The sequence below is a fragment of the Vigna unguiculata genome, chromosome 10 (genome assembly GCF_004118075.2).
Source record: "Vigna unguiculata cultivar IT97K-499-35 chromosome 10, ASM411807v1, whole genome shotgun sequence".
Lineage (NCBI taxonomy): Eukaryota > Viridiplantae > Streptophyta > Magnoliopsida > Fabales > Fabaceae > Vigna > Vigna unguiculata.
Window position 1 is genome coordinate 13,739,312 of NC_040288.1, and position 21,682 is coordinate 13,760,993.

Consider the following 21,682-nt stretch of genomic DNA (forward strand, 5'->3'; position numbering starts at 1 on the left):
CTCCGGTATCATTGGAGGGAGAAACTTGATGAGGCTTATGGTATGTCTGAACTATACTCCAGGTAATTTAAACAGTTCCAACTTTCAGATTTTACTGTACATTAATTTTCCCAAAAATAACATTTATGAAATTCATAGCCTCTATCAAGGAGAGTAATTGACATAGAACACCACATTCAACATTGGACGATGGCACTATTTGAGACTATTGACATATTAACAAATGAAGTCTTTGAATCGAGGTAAGAGGACCTTTAGTAACTCTCTTAAAACTTTTTTTTTTCAACACTCTTCTATTGAAACTTGTTTTGTTTGTATCTTTTGTGTAACATCTCACTATCACACACACACATATTATTCCTGCGGAATCTGCGTACCTTTTATTGTTGGGGTCCACTCTTATTTATAAGAAATTAATCATATTTTACCAGTTTTAAGTTATAGGCTGGGCCTCCATTGGGCTCATATGGGCCTGATTAAGCCCAGGCCTTAGGTTCTACGTCAATATAGAATCTAAACATCTCAACATAGTTTTTCCTCTTTTAGTTTTTTCCTAAATGGAAATACCTATGTTTTGCAATACATCACATAATATATATTCTAAGTCATTATTCACAACTTACCATATAAACATAGATAGGCACACTCCTACAAAACTATTTGGACATATATCATTCCCAACTACATTATTTATACATTTATATAACCCTCAAATTCATTCAATTAAAGAAATACACCTTTTAAAACCAAAGAAGTTTCCTTATTCTTTATTGGAATGAAAATTGTACCGATATAACTCAAATTTCCATTTTAAATTTTGTTTAACAACAAATTTTTGCCACCCAACATCTACTCTCAACCTGGACCTCTAATGGTAGACTTAGATATGTGAAATGATGAACAACTATCAGAAATTTGGAGTGAAGGTAGAGGAATAGATTTTAAAGTGATGGTGAATTTTGTGAAATGAAGTTTGAGTAGTTAATTTTTTCTGTATGTAAGCTTTATAACTTAAATAATAAATTGTTCATATTTCATCTCATTTAAACCACTTCTACTCTTATTAGACAATTTAGCTTGGTCCTTACATGTTAACCTATCTAAAATTGCAAGTTCTAATAAATGTTAACAAATAGTAAAGAAGGTTAGAAAGCGTGTTAAAGAGAGTATCACTACAACTCCTCCTCTTTGAGAGATAATTGAAACACTTTGTGCTTTTTTCATGTTGTTACTTAACATTGTCTCTGATACTAACATCTATTAAATTCAAGACATTATGACAGTGTTCAAAAGCTGAAGGCTTACAATCGGATAGAGAGCCTTGTGAAACATTGGAAGATCGCACTCTCTGAGGCTGCTGGCATCTCGAGGTTGGTAGTCCAGCATTTCAGGTAATGAAACACCTACTTTCTCCCATTTTTACTGAACATTGTATCTAAAACTAACACATGAAATTCATAAAATGTATGAAGAGGAATAAAGGATAATGACTACGACGTGAAGCATGCTAGGGACACTCTTCGTGAGGCTGCTGGCATCTCCGGGGTTGTAATCCTCAATTCTAGGTAATGAAACACTTCTACTTTCAGGTTTTTTTTTTTTTCAATGAAATACCATTACTTTACGGTTCGGATTTTCATGTATCACAGTACCAAAAATGCACAAATTTTAAATTTACTAATAACCTTTTAAATCAACCTTTTCACTGTAATTGGTTTCCTCATTAATTTTATCATTCAGGGGTCATGTAGAAAGAATCTTGTAGAAAAATAAATATTCAAAAGATGAAACCAGAGGAAATATGAAGAAATATAAATGACAACGGTAAGAATAATTATGGTAATTGAGTGCTGCTAAAAGATATAAACTTAAAAATTCATTTTAAATAATATTTATAATTAATTATAAATTAATACTAATTGTTTGATGAAATAGTAGTTCTTATTTATTAACTGTGTTTTCAGGAATTCAAACAAATATTGGTTGAAGTACTAAGAACAAGAGCATGTTTGTGTCATGTTCATAAAAAGAAAATGGTTTTATAAAAAACAAAATAAGCAAAAAATGTTTCAGAGAAGTAATTTCTACGAACTATTCCAAAAATAATCTTTGTTTCATGATAGTTTTCATTTACTTGCGCACTCAGTTGTGTGGCTCCAGCTGCTTTCCCCACTAAATTTCTTTTGTCCCATTCTGAAGGATAGTTATTGACATATGTGCTACAAAATGGTTTTTACAAAAAAATAAAACTACATTGCATTAGATGAACTTAATGAAGTGACACAGATTTGTACAAGTATAACTTTTTACTCAAATTTTGCTTTTATTTTGATCCATATAGTGCGACTTTTATTGTAGGAATGAAAGCGAGGCTGTGAAAAATATTGTTAGAAATGTTACAAGTTTGTGACAAGACAGAGTTGTTTGTTACCAATAATCCCGTCGGAGTAGAATCTCGAGTCCAAGAAATGATTCAATTACTAGAGCAAAAATCAAAGGATGTTCTACTACTTGGGGTATGGGGGATGGGAGGCATTGGTAAAACAACTATTGCAAAAGCAATTTACAATAAGATTGGTCGCAATTTTGAGGGAAGGAGTTTCCTTGCAGATATTAGGGAGGTTTGGGGGCAAGAAGCTGGCCACGTTTGTTTACAAGAACAACTTCTATTTGATATTTTCAAAGAAAACAATACAAAGATACATAACATTGAAACAGGAAAAATTATATTAAGAGAAAGACTTCGCCATAAAAGGATACTTCTTATACTTGATGATGTAAATAAATTACAACAATTAAATGCTTTATGTGGATATCGTGAATGGTTTTGTTCAGGGAGTAGAATAATCATCACAACCAGAGATATACATTTACTTAGAGGGAAAAGAGTTGACCAAGTTTTCGCAATGACAGGAATGGATGTAGGTGAATCTATTGAGCTCTTTAGTTGGCATGCATTCAAGCAAGCAAGTCCCAAAGAAGATTTTATTGAACTTTCAAGAAACTTAGTTGCTTATGCTGGGGGATTGCCACTTGCTCTTGAAGTCCTTGGGGCTTATTTGTTTGATATGGAGGTATCAGAGTGGAAGAGTGTATTAGAAAAACTCAGGAAAATTCCTAATGATGAAGTACAGGAGAAGTTAAAAATAAGCTACGATGGTTTAACTGATGACACAAAGAAAGGAATATTTCTTGATATAGCATGTTTCTTTATAGGAAAGGATCGAAATGATGTTATACATATATTGAATGGTTGTGGACTTTTTGCGGAAAATGGAATACGTGTCTTGGTAGAGCGAAGTCTTGTAACTATAGATGGTAAGAACAAACTTGGAATGCATGATTTGCTTCGGGACATGGGAAGAGAAATTATTCGTTCAAAATCACCAATGGAGCTTGAGGAGCGTAGCAGGTTATGGTTTCTTGAGGATATACTTGATGTGTTATCAAAAGAAACTGTAAGACCTTCATTTATTATTTTAGTATTACAAATATATAAAGCTAATGCAAACAATATACACATTTTTGAGTTTGTTATTAGCATTCATTTGTTCAATTGATTGTCAAAAGAATTTTTAAAATGTTTTTGGTTGTGAATTGGTTGTTTCCTCTTTGCTCCTACAGAATAAAAGGTGGTCTTTTTCGTCAGAGTTTTTACTGCCATGTATCTTTTGCTATGTCTATTTTACCGTTCCTTTTTTCTGTGATAGGGAACAAAATTTATTGAGGGATTGACTTTGAAGTTACCAAGAAGTAATGCAAAATCTCTTAGCACTAAAGCTTTTATGAACATGAAGAAACTCAGGTTGCTACAACTTTCTAGTGTAGAACTTGTTGGAGATTTTGATCATCTTTCCAAAGACCTTAGATGGCTCTGTTGGCATGGATTTCCTTTGGCCTTCATACCAACCAGCTTGTATCAAGAAAGTCTAGTTTCTATTGAGTTAGAAAACAGCAAGATTACCATGGTGTGGAGAGGAACTCAGGTATTAATTCAGTTTTCCAAATTTCATGCACTGTTTTCTTTTTATTTATTTATTTAAATCATACTAGGCATTACTATAAAACATTAACATCCCAACTAGGTGGGCCTCTTAAAGTTTCACCAATCACATGTCACTACATGAAAAACCAATAGAAAAAAAGGAAAAAAGATACAAGGAGCATTAACCAAACAAAACTCATGCAAAGTGTTAGAATATAATCAGCTGTTACAAATTTTTAAGAAATCAATCATTACATAATCTCGTAAATTAAGATGATTAATTCCTAATTATTAGGTGTCTTATTGTAATTAATTTTATTCAATAGTATGAATACATATTGTGTGGTCTGCATTATACACAAAATACATTCAGAACATATACAATTCTATACAAAGAATAAACAACCTCCAAAGAGCTAACAAAGGCTTAAACGATTTCTAGAAAAATGAAAACACATACAAGGTTATCAAACTCGAGAGTCTACGTAGACTCGTGAGAGCTTCGTAGACTCGACTCGCAAACTCGACTCGTAGACTCGTAAGAGTCTACTTCATCTAAAAAGTTGTATATAGTACCATACAAATTCAAAATTTCATCGCCACAATTAATGCAAAAAGTAAACAATAGTTCAATAATTCTAAAATAACTTAGTTCAACACACATGCCCTAGTTATATAAGTTCAAAGTACACCAAATACATAAGTTAATACAAATCACAACATAAATAACTTCAAATTTCTGGCTCCAATCCTCTAATTATATCATCTCCAACATCATCTTCTTCATCATCTTCTCCACCACCATCAAGCTCTTCCTCATATGATAAGTGTGCATCATCAACATTGGCATCAAAAACTATATTATCAAGATCAAATGCTTCTAAAGTAGGATCAGCTGAACTTGGCCCAACTATGTCAACATTTCCCTCGTCACCTTCACCTTGAACAAGCTCAAACCCAACATTATCTCCATCTTCCATTATCCATTCATCATCAGACTCAATATCATCAAATGGGAGAGCAACCGTTTTCCTAATTTGTTTACTTTTGAGCTTCAAGTTGTACATGACATAAACCAAGTCATTCATCTTTTTTTTTTATGCAAACGGTTTCTTCTTTTTGTGTGCACCTATAAACAAATATGAATGTTTACAAGCCAAAAATTAGAAACAAAAAATAACTTAACAAAGTTGACTTACTATTTCAAATGAGCTCCAATTACGCTCACACCCAGAAGAACTGCAAGTTAAGTTCAAAACTTGAATAGCAAATCGCTTCAACTCTGGAGTTCCATCTCCAAATATCTCCCACCATTCTCTAGGAAGCATAACTTTCCTACAATCTTTTGCATTTTCCATTGAGAAAAGTCCTTTTGCATAATGAAACTCTATAAGCTGCAAATTAATTTTTTTCCTTTCTGCAACATCCTTGACCAATCTTTTCATGCATTCATACAACCCTTCCTTTACCTCAACATCATCATTTCTAAAATTAGGTTCATAGTGCATGTGAGGGTTAAGGTAATATGCAGTCGCATGCAAAGGTCTATGAAGTTGATTATTCCACCTCTCATCAATTATGTTCCAAACCGGTTCATAACTACAATTATGCAATCATGCAATGTTAGAAATAATTACACAAAATATGGATTGACAATTTAAAAGAGATAAGGTATATAAATATTACCTTTTCTTAATGTTATTGAAGTTAAATTTGATTTTCTCTTTTGCAGAATCCATTTCTTTATAAATGAAACCCATTGCGGGTTTTACATCTGAATCCACTAGTCGAAGGACCATCATCAAAGGAGCAGCAACTTTGAGACAAGTGGTTACATTCTTCCAGAATCGGCTATCTAATACCACATGCTCAATTTTTCTCCCTTCTATTGAAGTTCCAAATTTGCTTGATTTCCATTCATTAGAGCTAAAGAAGCTCATTAACGATGCTTTCAATTCATGGAGACATACCTAGCCTTATCAAGTCTCTACCTTTGGTGAACTTCTTCAGCATGCTAATTAGCATTGCTCTACCATAAATGTAGGTAGTGATTCTTCTCCCCTTCTTGATCGTAATTTGACGGACCTTTAAATGTTTCTCAAAATCTTCAAAGATCAAATCAATGCAATGGGCAGCACATGGAGTCCATTACAAATGCTCCCGTTGTTTTATCAATAACTCCCCAGCTGCCTTGAAATTTGCAGCATTATCGGTAACCACTTGAACCACATTCTCCTCTCCAACAAATTCCACTACATCATCCAACATCTTAAACACTTTATCTGCAGTTTTTGAGATATCTGATGTATCCAATGAATAAAGAAACACGGTCCCTAATAGACTATGACCACAAAAACAAATCAAAACAGCACAACAAATGATAGTGTATGGAAACTGTATTATTGAATGTGTGAAAATGAGCAAAACGGTGGTATGACAATATAGAATATCTCCAGAGTCTATGACTCCTCTAGAGAGATCACTCTCCTTACCCTATTTCATAACAAACTTCCCGTATATCCCTTCTCTCTTTCCTCCCTTCTCAAATACTTGTCTTCTTTTTTTGCCACGTCATTACCCTCCTAACTAATTAATATTCCCTGGGCCTGTTTTCTTCCTCCTAGAGTAAACCTTCCATATCTTGGGCCTTCCACTAACATGACCTTCTTCACCGTCTTTCTCACGTTGTATCAGCCCCTCCTCAAGTGTTCTATCATTATTCCCTCCTCCAAAAATCGCCTTGTCCTCAAGGTGAAGATGAGGAAATTGGCTCTGTAGCAACACTGTATCTGTCCAAGTGGTTTCTTCTGCAGATCTGCCCTTCCAACGCACCAGCCACTGCTCAATTAACTCGCCTTTTTTCATAATTTTTCGTGTTGCTAAAATTGACTCTGGTTCCTCCAAATCTCCTGGCTCCAATTCCAATTCTGCAGGCAATTCAGGTGTTGCAGAATAATCTCCAATTGCCCGTTTCAGCTGTGATACATGAAATATTGAATGCACTCTAGCTGTCTCGGGTAATTTCAACTTGTATGAAACAGCTCCCACCTTAGCCAACACAGGAAATGGTCCATAATAACGAGCTGCCAACTTCGGATTAATGCGTCGTGCCACTGTTTGTTGCCTATGTGGTCGTAATTTAACAAATACCCATTCTCCTACTTCAAACACCACTTGTTTACGTTTCTTATCTGCATACTTCTTAATCTGCTGTTGAGAACGCTGCAAATGATATTTTAATTGTCGCAGGGCTTCATCACGATCCACTAATTCTATTGCCACAGCCTCAACATTTTTTTCTCCTTGTGTAAAGCGAACCAAAGGAGGAGGTGCTCTCCCATATACCACTTCAAAGGGTGTTTTTCCCGTAGTCACATGAAAAGTGGTGTTGTACCATAATTCAGCCCATGGTATCCAATCCACCCAATATTTAGGTCGTTCCAAAACAAAACACCGCAAGTAAGTCTCTAAACACCTATTCACCACTTCTGTTTGACCATCTGTCTCAGGATGATAAGATGAACTCATCTTTAGCACAGTGCCTTGTATACGAAACAACTCTTGCCAAAATAAACTCATAAACAAGGGGTCTCGATCACTTACAATTGAATTGGGTATCCCATGGAGACGCACAATTTCCTTAGCAAATATTTCAGCCACTTTTCTTGCCGTATATGGATGCTTGAGAGGTATAAAGTGCCCATACTTTGACAATCGGTCTACTACCACAAACACAACATCAAATCCCTTTGATTTGGGTAACCCTGTTATAAAGTCAAGAGAAATATCCTTCCAAACACAATCAGGAATGGGTAATGGTTGTAAGAGCCCAGCTGGAGATGTTGTTGCATACTTTTGCCTTTGACATATATCACATTGCTTAACAAATTCTTGCACCCTTCTTTTCATGCCAACCCAATATAGATTCCCAGCAACCTGCTTATATGTCCTCAGAAAACCCGAATGTCCCCCCGTAGGAGATGCATGAAATTCTTCTAAGATGAGTGGAATCAAAGGAGACGATGCTGACAAAACTAATCGTCCCTTATGCAACAATATGCCCTGCTGCCAACTGAAACCCTGCTTAGGATTAACATCTTGTTGAATGTTGTCCACCACTCTTTTAAGGAACGAATCAGATTGTTGCTCCCCCTGTACCTGCTGTCCCTGCAACCATATAGGAAAAGAAATAATATTTCTTAATTCGCCATCTTCAAACACACGTGACAAAGCATCAGCAGCTTTATTATCGGGGCCCGGTTTATAAACCACTTCGAACTGATATCCCAACAATTTAGCTATCCAATTCTGCTGTTCCGCTGTAGTTATTCATTGTTGCAACAAATACCCCAAACTACGTTGATCAGAATAAACTTTGAAACTTCTGCCCAAAAGATATGGCCTCCAATGTTGTACAGCTAGCACTAAAGCCATTAATTCTTTCTCATAAGCGGATTTACTCAAATTATTTGGTGATAAAGCCTTGCTGAAGTAAGCAATAGGTCTACGATTTTGCATCAATACTGCACCAATTCCCGCTCTTGAAGCGTCACTTCAATCTCGAATGGTTGCGTAAAGTTTGGGAGAACTAAAACAGGAGCTTGTGTCATGACTTTCTTTAATTCTTCAAATGCTGTTAAAGTCGTTGAGTCCCATTTAAACCCATCCTTCTTAGTTAGTTCAGTCAAAGGCTTGGCAATCCTTCCATATCCTGCAATAAATTTTCGATAATATCCCGTCAACCCAAGAAAACCCTCACTCCCTTCACATTGCGAGGAATAGGCCATTCTACTACACTTCGAATTTTTTCAGGGTCAACTGCCACTCCCTGTTCTGAGATAACATGGCCTAAATATACCACTTGTCTACTGCCAAACACACACTTCTTTTGATTCACCACAAAAGCTTGTTGCTGTAACAGTTGCAACACTAGAGATAAATTCTCTAAGTGGTCTTGCCACCTTCGACTATACACTAAAATATCGTCAAAGAATACTAAGACAAACTTCCTTAGATAGGGCTTGAAAACTTGATTCATTATTGATTGAAAAGTGGCTGGGGCATTAGTTAACCCGAAGGGCATTACCAAGTACTCGTAATGGCCTTCATGAGTGCGAAAGCTGTCTTGTGCACATCTTCCTCTCTCATTCTAATTTGGTGATACCCGTACTTCAAGTCTAGTTTTGAAAAGTAAGCAACTCCATGCAACTCATCCAATAGCTCTTCCACCACAGGAATCGGGTATTTATCCGGCACTGTTACCTTGTTCAGTTCTCTATAATCCACACACATCCTCCATGAAGCATCCTTCTTCTTAACCAGAATGACTGGGCTTGAGAAAGCACTTGTGCTATGCCTAATAGTTCCTTGATGTAACAATTCACTCACCTGTTTTTCTATTTCTTCTTTGTGATGATACGGATATCTGTAAGGTCGCACACTCACAGGTCCGACCTCCTTATACAGTTCAATACCATGAGAAATCTTTCTAGCTGGAGGTAGTCCTTTCGGTTCCTTGAAAATTTCTTGAAAAGTGGACAACACTTGCTGCACTTCATTCAATTGTGTAATAGACAAGCCCCTGTCAATACCTAGATAATTTTTCTGTGTTCTTTGGGCCATTAAACTTTGCAAAGAAGCCACCATTTTTGTTTGACATCTCCTTTCTGTTTTCTGTCCCTGTAATTCCACTGGGTATCCCATCCAGTTAAAACTGATAACTCTGTTTTTCCAATCGAAAGTCACCTTACCAAATTCTTGTAACCAGGCTACTCCCAATATCATATCCAGCCCTCCTAATTCCAACACATGCGGTATTACAACAGTATGAAAATTTCCAAATTGGATTTTCACGGGCTTGCATCTACCCAAAGTGGGTATCTTATGGCCATCACCCAACTGCACTCCAATAGGATTTTCGTTCTCCATTTCCAATCCCAAAGCTGCCACTACATGAGGAGATATAAAGTTGTGGCTCGCCCCACTGTCAACCAACACCACCACAAAAACTCCATTAATAGAGGCTTCCAAGCGTAAGGTCGAAGGAATAATCCTTTCATTTCCACCTATCTCCACTCCTCCAAACATTCCCATAGCTCCGCAGTCCAATGCGGACTCTTCCTTTTGTTCCATCTCCTTACTAGCGATAATCTCTCCTTCCTCATTCACGGTTTCATCATCACCCAACACAAGTAGCCTCAACTGTCGTTCTGCACAATTGTGTAATGGATGATATTTTTCACCACATTTGAAACAGAGCCCTTGTGCCTTACGATTCATTAATTCGGAATAAGGGAGATGTTTAGTACCCCCATTTCGTTCTTATGGAGAAGATCGATCGCTATTAGCACGTTGTATGGTTGATCCAGCAGCTCTTGCCCCTCCTTGGGCCACACTTTCGTTTGAGAACCCTTTGGATTGGGCTCTAACACTTGGACCCACTCCTATACCCATCTTATTTGGGCTGTAACCCGACCCGATACCAGTTCTATCTGGATTATTCGAAACCCATCCTTGATTTCCTCTTCCCATGCGTCCTCCAACTCCTCTACCACTTTGTTCCCCATATAACTCAATTTCTACGTTCCTCGCGATTTGCATAGCCTCTAAGCGGTTGATAGGATTGAAAGTGCGAACACGTCTTCGAATCTCCGGTCGAAGACCACCGATGAAATATCCCAAATATTGTTCTTCCGACAATCGTGATACCTGGGACGAAATGAATTCAAACTCCGACAGGTATTCCTCTATGCTTCCTGTTTGATTCAAGTCCTTAAGTTCCTCATAGGGATTGTCACTTCGACCACCTCCGTATCTCCCAATCAGCTCCCGTTTTAACTTCGTCCAAGTCAACCCCTCACCAGAGTCGCGGAGAAGATTGAACCAATGGATAGTGGCCCCCTCCATGCTTAACTTAGCCAATCGCACCTTCATTTCCTCCTTCGACCCCTGAACCTCGAAATAAGTCTCTACGCGCGTAATCCATCCCACCGGGTCAGTTCCGTCGAATAAAGGCAATTCTACCTTCTTCGCTATCATCCTTTCCTCCAGTGACGCTTCCATTTCTGGAGACGATGAAACCCGCTCTTCACTTCTTGCAGTATGCAATCTAGCAAATTCCTCCAACATAGATTGACGAAACTCCACCAACGATTGTCGCATTGAAGCCTCCATTGCCGTCAAACGCTCCTCCAATGCTTCCACTCTATCTGACATCTTCGGTGGCATGGAAGAAGGGTAACTACGCTAGCTCTCCTCGCAGGTATCCGGCAGGTCGGACCAATGATAGACTATGACCACAAAAACAAATCAAAACAGCACAACAAATGATATGGAAACTGTATTATTGAATGTGTGAAAATGAGCAAAACGATGGTATGACAATATAGAATATCTCCAGAGTCTATGACTCTTCCAGAGAGATCACTCTCCTTACCCTATTTCATAACAAACTTCCCGTATATCCCCTCTCTCTTTCCTCCCTTCTCAAATACTTGTCTTCTTTTTTTGCCACGTCATTACCCTCCTAACTAATTAATATTCCCTGGGCCTGTTTTCTTCCTCCTAGAGTAAACCTTCCATATCTTGGGCCTTCCACTAACATGGCCTTCTTCACTATCTTTCTCACGTTGTATCAGCCCTTCCTCAAGTGTTCTATCAGTCCCTTTAGGACTATTCACTAGAAAGTTACAAATTGAACGTCTTTTCTTATCAGTCCACCCATCAGACATGATTGTGCAACTGGTTCTTTTCCACTCCTCTTTAAACTCTTCAAGGATTACATCGGTTTTTTGCATTGCTTGTTTCAAAAGTTTTTCTCTAATATCATGATATGATGGAGGTTTGTAGCCAACTCCATATCTTCCAATCATTTCACACATTTTTGCAAAAGCAGGATTTCTAATAACATTGAATGGAATAACACTTGTGTAAAAAAATTCAGCCACTTGAGCATCAACTTTTTCTTTATCCCCTTTCTTGTACAGCTGATTTAAAGTATTGAACAACTTGACTGAATTTTTCCATTCCTTTATTTTTGAACATCATACTACTGCTACTTTGATTGGTATCCACCTCTTCAATATGCTCATCATCAAACTCATCAAATGTATTTCGTCTTCTTTTCTTTTCTGAAACATCCTTAGCCTCTGCCACAACTTTCATCATTACAACTTTCACTTCTTTAGGAACTGAGACACATGGTTCAGAATCATATCTAGTACCAGCAATATGATGCTTAAATCTGAAAATTCCTCCATTGAATGTTTTTGAGCAATAGTTGCATCTAACTTTTTTTCCATTGCCCAAAACATCTGTTCCATGTTTCCATCCAATGTCAGTACGGTTTCCTGAAGCATTCTTACTTCTAGGTCTAGGAGGAATTTGAAGTTGTCCCACTTCCAGACATTGCAAAACAACAATCAACTAGAAATAAAATTATTTGTCTCTTTAGAAAACCAAAAATAAAAAAATATATTAAATAAAAAATAAACATATAAACATACGTAATAATAATAATTAAGAAACTAAGAAACAATAAATAAAAAGAATAAATTATATAAAAAAAATAAAGACCCATTTCAGTGGTACTGTGCGACCCATTTCAATATCATGATTCAAGACCCATTTAAATTTTAACACTTTTAAAATAACCACTATGACCCATTTCTTCAAATGAAATTATAAAATGCGAACTGCGAAATCAAAAAACCCATTTGTGAAGACCCATTTGCTTACCACTTAACTACGGGACGCAGAGATCAGAGAAGAGAAATGAGAAATGAGATATCACGAAGCAGGTCGGAGGTCGCGAGGCCACAATCGGAGGTTGCGAGGCTGCAATCGGAGGTCGCGAGGCTGGTCGGAGGTCACAAGGCTACAATCGGAAGTCGCGAGGTTGCGAAAATGTCGACGCTTTCACCTTCTATTCTCGTCGGGGTTGCTTTGATCTTTGCTTCTTTTTCGATTAGGGTTTGTGGGGTTTGCTATTTGGGCTTCAATCATTGATTTCAGATGGGTATTCAATTTCTGATGTTGGGGCTTTTGTTTGGGTTTAAAATCCGCATAGGAACGACATATTTTCATGTCGTTTTGTCCCCCATTACAAACTCGGTGACACGTTTCGAACTCGCGAGTCTGTTACGAGTCAACCGAGTTTATTCCGAGTCCACTCCAAGTCTGAAAAAAACGAGTTTACGAGCGAGTTAACTCGTGAACAGTGCATTGACTCGCAGACTCGTACGGGTTTACGAGTCAACCCACGAGTTCGATAACCAAGGTTACATATTGTTAAGATATTGTTAGATATTGTTAGATATTGTTAATTACAATATCAAATAGTATATTCTATTTACTCTATTTATTTTTAGTTACTGTTTTTATTTGTACCTTTCTCTCTCTATTATAAATAGATTACCCTATGTGTGGTTTGTACACAAGGGAGATTAATCTCAAACCTTATTTTCTCTATATTCAACATGGTATGTAGAGCTTAATTTTCTTTTGAAATTTTTTTCACCTCTGCCCACTGTCACCATTAAAGTCGCTGCCGTCGGCCGCCGTCAACACCTTCACCTTTATTTTCTCTATATTTCAGTTTCAACCGGCAACCATACGGTTTTGACCGTCTCGGCCTTGCGAAGACCTTTGGGACACAATTGATACTCAATTATGTGTGGTTCTCAAGGGTACTCTTGATCCTTCGTTAAAGTAGATTTTTCGTTCCTACGAAACGTGTGCTCAAATCTGGGAGCATGCCAAGTTATTATACACCAATGACACTCAACGTCTCTATGGTGTTTGTTCTCAATTTGCACATCTTATTGCCTCTAAACATCAAGACTCTATGACTAATTATATGGGCAAAATTCATGCTCTTTTTCATGAGTTCAATGAGTTATTGCCTCCTTCCCCCGACTCTGCCACAGAGATCGCGCAACGATCAAAGTTCTTCATGCTAGGGGCATTACACTGACTTACTGATAAATATTCACATTCTTGATCAGATCTTGGGTTCTTCGGTTGTCCCCACCTTGACTTCGATCTGCTATACTCTTTTGCGTGTACCAAAAAAACCTAACACTAATACACATGCTTTTGTTGATGATTCTTTTACATTGGCATCTCACCGTGATGACCTTTACTTGGCCTTGCAAACATGGAAAAAGGTGTCCTAAGTGTGAATATTGTGGCAAGCTAGGTCACAAAATTGACAAGTATTATGCATTACATGAGTGTGAACATTGTGGCAAGCCAGGTCACAAGATTGACAAGTGTTATGCATTACATGGTCATCCTCCTCGATTTGTTGTAGTTGTTCAGACCAATCTTTCCCCACCTTCGTCTGCTGGGGATCCTCCTTTTTCTGTTTCATCCGATACACCTGATATGTTCAGCAAATTTTTCAAATGGTATAAGGATTAACATTCTTCTAGTTCCACTATGTTTGTCACACACACAAGTACATGTTTTAATGGTCTGACCCAATCTTCTTCTCTTTGTCCTTGGGTTTTTGACTCAGGAGCTACTAATCATATTACTAGTAACAAATCTTTGTTCTCTTCTTTATCCTTTCCTAATTTTTTACCTTCTGTTACACTGGCTGATGGCTCTAGAGTATCATCTCATGGTGTTGGCACTGTTAAAATTTTCCCTTCATTAACCATTGATAAAGTTCTTTATGTCCCTGAGTCTCCTTTTAACTTGTTGTCCATTGGTCGTCTAACTTGTTTTCTTGATTGTGTTGTTTCTTTTACCAACAATTCTGTGTGTTTACAGGACCGGAGTTCGAAACAGGTGATTGGTAGAGAATGTGAGTCTCATGGTCTTTATCATCTCCGTCCCTCTACACATGTTGGTGTAGTTATGGAGTCTCTATCTCTTCTTCGTGCTTAGTTAGGTCATCCAAGCCTTGCCAAGTTTCTAGAACTTGTCTCTTCCTTGTCCAAGTTGTCTCGTTTGGTGTGAGTCGTGTTAATTGGGCAAGCATAGTCGTACTTCCTTTCCTCGTAGTGTCACACGTGGTGCTTCATCCTCTTTTGCCGTGGTTCACTCTGATATTTGGGGATCTAGCCGCGTTAAGTCTATTTTAGGTTTTCAATACTTTGTTACTTTCATTAATGATTATTCCATATGTACTTGGTTATTTCTAATGAAAAATCGTTCTGAATTATTTCATATCTTTCAATCTTTTTTTGATCAAATTAAAACTCATTTCGGTGTTTCTATTAGAGTTTTGTGCAGTGATAATGGCCGTGAATATCTTTCTCATTCTTTTAAACAATTTATGGCTTCTTACAGTATTCTGCATCAAACTTCTTGTGCTTATACATTTCAACAAAAATGGTGTAGCTGAACATAAAAATAGACATCCTATTGAAACAACTTGCACTCTTTTAATTCATGAAGAGGTTCCTCAACATTTTTAGGCTGATGTTATTCTTACTGCATGTTATCTCGTTAGTCCCATGCCTTCTTCGATTTTAGATAATAACATACCTCATTTCACTTTATTCCATCATGAACCTCTTCATCTCTTATCTCTAGGAGTTTTCGGGTCTACATGTTTTGTTCATAATTTTAGTCGTGGTCTTTGCAAACTTTCTCCTAGATCACATAAGTGTCTTTTCTTAGGGTTTACAAGATCACAAAAAGGATACAAATGTTTTCCTCATTCTCTTAACCTTTGTTTTGTGTTTATAGATGTCACATTTGATGAGTTCTCCCTTAATTTTAAGAGTCAATCTTCACCTCTGTCTCCATCCAATCTTGTCAACACTTCTAGTACATTTAATGTTCCTATTTTTTGTGACCCTTTTACTGTGTCTTCTTCACCATCAGTTCCCGTTCCGCAGTCAATTTCTTCTCCACCGCCCCTTCAGGTTTATAGTTGCTGAAACCGATCACAATCGCCACCATGTGACTCCAATCAAGTTCCAACTACTTTCTCTCTTTCGACTCTGACACCTGAGTCTGACCTTCCTATTGCCTCTGAAAAGGTATGTGTTCTACACGTAATCCCTCTCCCCATTTTGCTTTGAGTTATCATCGACTGTCATTACCTTTTTATACATGTCTTTCCTCTATTTCTTTTGTGACCATTCGAAAAACTGTCCGTGAAGCTTTAATCCATCCTGGTTGGCGTTAGGCTATGACAGATGAACTAAGTGCTCTTCATAATAGTGGAACTTGGGAACTTGTCCTGTTACCGTTTGGGAAATCTTTTGGTTGTTGGTGGGTGTTTGTTATCAAAGTTGGACCTAATGGTACTATTGATCGCCTCAAAGCTCGACTTGTAGCCAAAGGTTATACTCAAAATTTTGGGTTGGATTATGGAGATACCTTTTTCCCCGTGGCAAAGATGGCTCATATTCGTTTATTTATCGCCATGGCTGTTTTTCAATATTGGTCTCTTTATCAACTGGATGTTAAAAATGCTTTCCTCAATTGTGATTTGTAAGAAGAAATCTATATGGAGCAACCTCCTAAGTTTGTTGCTCAGGGGGAGTCTTCTGGAATGGTATGTTGTCTTCGCAAATCCCTATATGGCCTAAAACAATCTCCTAGGGCCTGGTTTGGAAAGTTTAGCAATGTTGTTCAACAATTTGGTATGACTTCGTGTGAATAATATCATTTTGTCTTTTATCAATACTCGAGTGGTGGATGTGTTTACTTGATAGTATATGTTGAGGACATCGCTCTTAAGGTAGTATACTCGAGGGGTTCAGTTACGCTTTAAGCCCACTTCTTAATATGGTATCTAGAGCTTAGGTTTGTCTATTGCAGCCACTATCCTAACACTCATTGCCACCGCTTCCGCAGTCATCGCTACTGCTTCCGCCGTAGCGGAGTTGTTGTTTAGACACGACCGAACAATTCTGTTCGTCTTGGCCATCGAGAAGACTCCAATGCCATTGAGATGGCCGCCATTGGAGCTCTCACGCACCTCTACGCGCCGCCGCAAGCTCTGCCAGCAACCACTTCTCTACGCGCATGATGGCACGTTGCCGGCCGTTTGCCATGCCGATCACCTTCGCCTAAGTCTCCTTCTTGAATTCTTTCTAGATCTGTGGTTGTTGTATTAATCAAAGGACCTTGATTTTTTAGGGTTTCTCCCTTAATGGCTTCTTCCATTGCCACTTCTGGTGTCTTGTCTTCAAGCACCCCTCTATCTAACCCCTCCGTTTATACCAATTATGTCAATGTGCATTTATCCATTGACAAGTTGGATGGCACGAATTATGCGACATGGGCATCCGACATCAAACTTTGGCTCAAGAGTCAAGGATATAAAGATCATCTCATCCAAAGTGTGACTACAGTTGTTGCAGATGAAGTTTCCCGCTGGACGAAAAATGATGCCCAATATGCATTGTTATTAAGTCCATCATTAACTCTTCGCTGAAACAAATGTTTTGTTCATATCCTCACAAAAGATATGAGAGACTTTAAAATCCATCAACACATCTATTATCCCCACAAAAGATATGAGAGACTTTAAAATCCACACCTTTGCAGATATTAAGAGCTTTTCTCCAACAAGCTATCGGCCTCCGCAAAACAAAACCAAAATTCTGGAAAGCACTACAGACCAAAAAGGAGTCACATTCAAGCTAGAAATATCTGTAATCAATAACTGTATTATACTTCCAAGTCTTCTCTTATTAGCAGAGCCATACATCTGAAATAGCTGTATTATACTTCCAAGTCTTCTCTTATTAGCCCTACAAAAGACAAAAACATCATCTGTATAGAGAGTATGAGAGGGAAACAAAGTACCTTTAAGATTCACCATAGGGAGGATGTTCTTCGAATCAAACAAAGGTGCAACCCCTATGCTTAAAGTTTCCTTGATAAAAGGACAATCGATCTCTAAGTGTTTGTCCTTTTATGAGAAATAGGATCGCAAGTAGTATGAAGGGTGACCTGATAATCACCATTCAACTTCATCTTATCAATTTCTCAAAATTCCAACTCTTGAGGCAGTTGTTTGGCTTCTATATTCAGCTTGGAGACAATATTCCTGTAATGAATACACAATCCCGTTGTGGATCTCTTGTCAATAGGACAACCAACCCAATCTGCATTACAATACCCTAGGAGAGACATGAAATAAATGATCATTTAGAAAAATATGGTATGAGGAATTTGATTTTCAAGAGGAATAAGACATTCTATTTATGAAAATACAAGCAACAAAAACTACATCTCTTTTAAGACAGTGACAATCAGACTCAAGTCTATACATTTTCCAGCAAGTCTACAGATTTGTCAACAAGTCACTCTAAGTTTAGATGATGCCAAATAATACAATTTTGTCAAGTGTAAATCAGCCTGAGATTTATTCTAGTCTAAACAGTCGTAATCTATTGTTTGCTAGAAAACTTATGAAGAATCATAGACAACCAAAGTCTAGATGACATGTGAATAGGCACTAGAAGTCTTATGACTTCTCCTCAAATGATCCAATCTTGGACGACTCATTAAGTAATATTAGAAGATTGAAGCATCATACAACTCCAATAGCATATTGAAGGAATATACTCACAAACTTCAAATAAAATCCTGACGCATAAAACCTATTTCTGAGTGATGTATGCTTATTTCAGTGTAGTCAGTGTGGTCAACTTAGCTACTTAGATAAAGCATGCCTTTTTTACTCGATTAGAAGGAGTATGAAGTGCCAACCAAAAGTCATGAGGATAGCCTTGTCTGCACAAAAGTAAAGCTAAACCAAAATTTAATAGCACTACAAAAAAACATCATGAGTAAATATTTCACATCCCACTTCACTATTCATGACATATTTTAATTGCTATCATTTATTTTTGTTGTTTTTTAATCCTATTTATTTCCATTCTATTTCTTTTTTTGTAGCTGATGGAGAAGTTGAAAATCCTTAATCTTAGCCATTCTCATTATTTAACAAAGACTCCAGACTTTTTGAATTTGCCTAATCTTGAAAAGCTTGTACTCATGGATTGTCCAAGGCTGTCAGAAATTTCATATACCATCATTGGTCATCTCACAAAAGTTCTACTAATAAACTTTCAAGATTGTATTAGCCTTCGTAACCTTCCAAGAAGTATCTATAAGTTGAAATCTCTTAAAACACATTCTTTCAGGTTGTCTAAAGATTGATAAGTTGGAAGAGGACATAGAACAGATGGTGTCTTTGACAACCCTTGTTGCTGATAACACTGCTATAACAAGGGTGCCTTTTTCAATAGCTAGATCAAAAAGTATTGGATATATCTCACTATGTGGTTATGAAGGATTTGCACGCAATGTGTTTCCCTCTATCATTTGGTCTTGGATGTCACCGGTAAATAGTTTCTCTTCTCGTGTTCAGACATTGGTGGACGTGTCTTCTCTTGTTTCTTTAGATGTACAAAATAGCAGTTCCAATCAGCTATCATATATATCTGAGGAGCTTCCAAAGCTTCAAAGTCTTTGGATAGAGTGTGGCTCAGATCTTCAACTTTCTTTTGATACAACGAGTATTTTGGATGCTTTAAATGCGACAAATTCTGAAGAATCCGAGTCATCTGCAACAGCATCACAAATGCAGAATGTATTTACATTAATTGAATGCATTTCAAGATCAAAATTGTTTGAGAAGACACTTTTAATTCAAATGGGAACGAGTTGGGAAATCACACATATTCTGAAACAGAGAATTTTACAGGTTCCTTTCTTTCTCTTTCTCTCTTAAATGCATCTAATTGTAATAATTTTATGATATAAATATTTGTCTAAAATTCTGGTTAGAAAATCTACTTACTTTCTGGGCAGTTGAATTTAATACGCTGTCAACATAAAAATTTAAAAGATGATATTTTAATCATACTACTTTAAAATTATCACACAACCCCATGGATTATTTTTAACTGCCTTCATATCTTCTGCTATTAAAAGTTGCCATCAGCTAAAAGAAAGAGAATAATGATATGATATTGTTATGCATAAGATTAAATTTTTTTAACAATTTACTTCTTTCATGCAAGTAGTCATCGTTTAGAATACTTTTTGACAAAAAGATCATGATTTTAATTCATGATAAAATGAGTTATTATATTGTGATATCATAAATTGATGAATTTATAAGTGGTATTAATGCATCGATTGATAAACTTACAGCATATATATCTTTACTTTTATAGAATATGACTACGAGTGATGGGGGTGATTGTTTGCTACCTGGAGATTGTTATCCAGATTGGTTAACCTTCAGCAGCGAAGGTTCTTCTGTGACTTTTGAAATTCCCCAAGTGAATGGGTGTAACTTGAAGACAATGATGTGCCATATACATTATTCTTCCTCTGAAAATATAACATCAGATGGCATGAAAAATTTGTTGGTGATAAATCACACAAAGAGCACCATTCAGCTTTACAAGAGAAATGCATTAGCGTCGTTTGATGATGAGGAGTGGCAGAGGGTACTATCAAACATTGTGGCTGGAAACAAGGTGCAAATTGTTGTTGTTTTCTGGAGCAGATTAACTGTAATCAAGACGTCAATTTATCTTATATATGAGGCAATTGATGAAAAAGAAGAGCACTACCATGCACCAAATATGACTATTCCTAGTTATGAATCTTCATGTGCTGTTGGGTCGATCTCTCCTCGAGTGGAATCCATGGAGGACTTAAGGGGTGCTTCCGTAATAAGCTTAACTAAACGCTTATTGAATAAATTCTTCTCATGTAAAGGAAAAGTGGAAAAGAAGAAAAATGAAGGTTAAAAAGATGGTGAACGAATGTTTGGTTTAAGTTGTTTATTATGGTGTCTGCAAAGCTTGTAAATGGTTCAGTCATGTACAACACTTATGTAAGGAGATGCTGAAGAGGACCTCATTGATGATTTGTCCACAAACGTATATGTAGGGTATTTACCTTTTTCACCCTATGTTTCTCTGAGTGTTAGAAAAGTGAAATATGCTATGCTTTAGATTTTTGGCCGGTGCAATTTGGAAATATATTACAAAACTCATCTATGGATGTTCAATGTAATTCAGAAATAAATTCCTAACTTGGAAAATATTTTTGGAATTTAATAATATGTAATCTGTATTTTTGAATTGTGAATCCGTAATACATTTTTGGCTTACTTAATTTAGAATATACTTTTGGATTCTATAATTTGGAAATACATTTCAGACCGTACAATTTAATGTATTTATGGATTACTTAATTTGGAAAGACATCCTGGGATGTATATTCTAAAATACATTTATGGATTATGCAAATTGAAAATATTTTTCATTATACACGGTAAAGACATTTGTAAAATCTAGAATACATTTTCTATTTTGCAAATGTATTATGGATTTACAAATCGTAATATGTTTGTTGTGCAATAAGAAATACATTATTTAAAATTTTGGATTGCACAGATCATAATAAATCTATAAATCTATGTATTATGTAATCCGAAATGTTTTCAACCTATAGATAATTTGGACTTTTTCCTCATCTATGGAGGTGCAAGAAGGTATAGAGCTACTACAAGAAATAACTTACAAATGGCCTTAGAAAGATCCAATTGTTATTTGAATCTAGTTTTTTCAAGAGTTCATTTAAAATTTTATTCTTGGGGCAATGCTTTTTGAACCGCTATAAGTTTCTCTTGCACCTAATAGAAATGTTTAAGAGGCCAAACTATCCCTAAAGCTAATGTGCATCATCTTCTTAGTT

General features: G+C 36.7%; 1 pseudogene; it reads left to right on the forward strand.

Moving 5' to 3' along the window:
- Positions 1 to 61: 61 nt before the first annotated feature.
- Positions 62 to 21,078, forward strand: LOC114166684 (annotated as a pseudogene).
- Positions 21,079 to 21,682: the final 604 nt, after the last annotated feature.